Source organism: Bos grunniens, chromosome 29 (genome assembly GCF_055505025.1).
Source record: "Bos grunniens cultivar Pamir isolate PY7600 chromosome 29, Bosgru_T2T1.0, whole genome shotgun sequence".
NCBI classification, from domain to species: Eukaryota; Metazoa; Chordata; class Mammalia; order Artiodactyla; family Bovidae; genus Bos; species Bos grunniens.
The window spans coordinates 7,862,210-7,865,980 of NC_141193.1; positions in this window are offsets into that span (position 1 = coordinate 7,862,210).

Consider the following 3,771-nt stretch of genomic DNA (forward strand, 5'->3'; position numbering starts at 1 on the left):
GCATATGCAAACCATGTGAGGCCTGCGTTTGTGGCCTGACAGTGTCTCATGGTCACCTTCCACGGTACAACTCAGAGTAGACACTTATCACAGGCAGCAGTCATGAATGCCACTCTCCTTCACCCTCAAGGCCCTGAGCTTCTGCCCCCAGGGTCTCCTCCTGCCATCCATCTGCCCAGCCACGGGCTCAGACAATCAACACAAACACCCAAAGATCTCCCACACTGACGCTAAAATCTTGGCTCCCGGTTCACTGATGCTGACTAGAAATACGGAGACAGGGTTTGGAGGAAAAAAAGAAGAGTAGCTTTGTTCTTTGCCAGGCAGAGAGGAAACCGCAGGCCGGCACCTCAAGAACTGTGCCCCCAGAAAAGACAGAGGTTTTATATCCTAAGGAAAGCCTTGCGGGTTTTTTTTTTTTTTTTTTTTCCTTTTGCAAGATTTCAAAACAGGGACTTCCCTGATGGTCCAGTGGTTAAGAATCCACCCTCCAATGCAGGGAACTCCAGTTTGATCCCTGATCTGGGAAGATCCCACATGCCGCGGAGCAACTAAGCCTGTGTTCGTAGAGCCTGTGCTCTGCAACAAGAGAAGCCACCACAATGGGAAGCCCAAGTACTGCAGCAAAGACAAGCTCCTGGTGGCCACAACTCGAGAAAGCCCGTGTGCAGCAATGAAGACCCAGCGCAGCCAAAATAAATACGTAAAATTTTAAAAGAGAAATAGATTTTTTTTTTTTTTTTTAAATTTCAAAACAGCCACAGCTGGCATCAGGCAGATGGTAACTGGGACTAGTCTTTTCTGGTTCTCAGCCCGTGACCGTCTTTCTGAAATGAAGAACGCTATGGAAGAGTGTAGGGGAGAAGAGTGCCGGGTGCAGAGTGTGATTCACGTGGAGTCAGTAATTTGCTCCGTTTAGCTTTGTGAAGGACAAGTCCAGCTACAAGCTGTTTGTTAGCTTTTGTAACACTAACGAATACCCAAGATTGCCTGACTGTTTGAGGCCTGTTTGTGCTGGTTCCCAGCCTGTTCATTTTTTCTTAGTTATCAGAAAAGTCTCATTTCTGTCTTTGCTGTCACAAATTCCCCACCACTACTTCATTCCCTCCATATCAATGGAGGAAGGAAATGGGGCATGGTTCTCACCTGGCTGAGGACAAAGCTTCAGTTTTACTCCACTTGACAAACACCAGGTCTCTGGCCCAGGGGCCCATCTATCTCCTACTTCAACTCTTCCTTGTCCCCTGGAGGCCACAGCCCAGGCCTGCTCACCCTGGCTCTCAGTGGGAGCACCCCCGTCTGAATGTGTAATGTCCGTTGGCATCGTCCTGCCCAAGCCACTTCCTCTTTTGGATTGCCCTTCTTCCTTCTCTGGCCAAGACACCCCACTCGTAGATCAAGCAGCACCCACTGGTGGAGTCTTTCTGGATCTCCTAAGCCAAGTGGCCCTCTCAGTCAAGGCTTTCTTTACAGGCTTCTGGATGGCACATGTCCCTAACACAGTGGGCATCTGAGAGCCTAGGCCACCCCTGCCCCCCATCTCTGGGGGCTTCTGGGCAGAACTTGGTCACAATCATCTATCTGTATGGTCTCAGTATCCAGCGTAATGCTTGGCTCAAGGACAGAGTTTGGTGGACCAGTGTTTACTGGAGACCATTAACCTCAGAGTGGATTGCATTCTATCGCAATCATAAGTCATTGCTTACTTCCCTCTCCTTGTATTTGGGCCCTTTAGGCAAGTTTCAGTTTTTCTTCTGGCTGTCATTTGGCTACTATGGACCTCTGTGTGAATTATTTTTATTTCTTTTGGAGATGTTTCTAAAGCAAAGTTTCCAAGCAAAGTTACCAGGAACACCTTGCATTTGCAAGAATTCAGTTGACAAGATACCATTACTGTATAGCTTTGGTAGGGTTGCCAGATAAAACACAAGACACCCCAGTGAAATTTGAATTTCAGATGAAAAACAAACACTTTTTAAAGTATGAGTGTGGCTTGTTCAATGTTTGAGATATGCTTGAAAAAATGACCATTTATTCTGAAATTCAAATTTCACTGGGTGTCCTATATTTTACCTACAGAGGCCGCCCCAAGAAAAGCAGGGGAGGCTGGAAAGGGGAGACCAGCGGGATGGTGGGGGTGGCTCACCAAGTGAGTTACCATCTCCCTCAGTGTCCCTGGGATGGACAAACAGCCCACTCAGAGCCTGAGGAGAAGCCAGCGCCGCCACCTGCTGCGGAGCAGAAGTCAGAAGACACTCAGATCTCCGGAGAGCCGGATACAGAGGTGACCAGACCTCCCAAGGCCGAGGGCAGCGGGGGCGGGGGGGCTGGAGAAATTCTTCTCCTTCCTGGAGGGAGGCCTGAACGCCTCGCCACTGTGCCCATCCTCTGACTGTCGGGTGTGGGAAGACCCCAGTTCTCAGGTGGCCAGCCAGCCTCATGCCGCCTCAGTCACCAGGGCACCCTCTCTGCCAAAGCCATCTTTTTCAGATTCTTCAGAGCAGCAGCTGGGCCAGGAGCAGGAAGCCAGCGCCACATTCTTGTTTACCCTCCTGACCGCAACTGAGCCCGCTAGCGACCCTGCAGAGTAAGGCCACGTGAGCCGGGTGAGAGGGGAGGGGGCGGAGGGTGCCTCTCCGCCATCAACATTCAGACCTGGGCCAGGACTCAGCCCTAGGGCATGTGTGTGGGGGTGGCTCAGGCAAGACTGAAGAAGCCTGGGCCTTGGGCTGGGTTCCCCCTCTGCTCACCCCAGCCTCCCCAGCCTCCAGCCTCAGGTCCAATCCTCACTGTGCACCCACCCAGGGACTTGGACCTCCAGGAGTCCCAGTTCCTGGATAAGGAAGACTGGGGCCCGCAGCGGACCTCAAAGGAAATGAGCCATTTGCAAAATGTTTGCCTGAGGTGAGCCGGGACCGGGGCAGGTGGGGACAGGGAGGGGGACAGGGTTTCCCAGAATGGAGTGCAGGGCCTGGGGCTTGATGTAAGTTGGCGCCTTCACTGGGCCCTCTTCCTTCCCTCCTTCCCTTTCCTGCTCTCTGTTCTGCTCTGGGTGACCTCCTTACTAGCCAGTAGGTCCCTTCCCTCTCAAGCATCAATGGCTTGTATGTCCTGTCCCAGAGGAGTGGGGGCCACAGCCCGTTCCCATCAATGTGCCCATGTGCCCGATTAGCGGGAAGTCTATGATGTTGCCTGCAAGGGGCTGCCATCTTTAAATGTCCAAGAACTTGAGAGGTATTTTGTTCTGTGGAGAAAGGGGATGGGGGTGGTCAGTTCTCTGGATGTCAGGCTCTGCAGCTTAGGTCTGCACAGTCCCATGGCTGCTTGTTTATCAGTGGCGATGTCAGGGTCCAAACTCCACCTGGAGACAGAGGTCTTGGGGTGGGAGGAGTGTGACAGTCATTCCCCAAGGCTGCAGGAGATTCCCACAGCCATGGATCTGAGTGGTCAACGCGTATTCATCTACAGCTGGCCAAGGAGCTCGGGCCAGGCTAATTCCACACAGAAACCACACAGAACCCTGCCACAGCCCCCACTGCAGACCAGAGGGGTGGGCTGCTAGCCCAAGCCTCCTTTAGAGGGTTCCCGGGCCAGTACATGCAAGGCAGCAGCCGGATATCCCCTTGCTAAAGAAGAGAAGCAGGATTCATCTGCCTCTAGGTCCCCTGCTGCCAGTCACAAGGGAGAGATGAATTCCCTCCCTGCCTTTGGCTTTGCCAGAACCAGACCGGGCTCCTGGTGAATCCCTGGGCTTGTGGCTATTCCAGATCA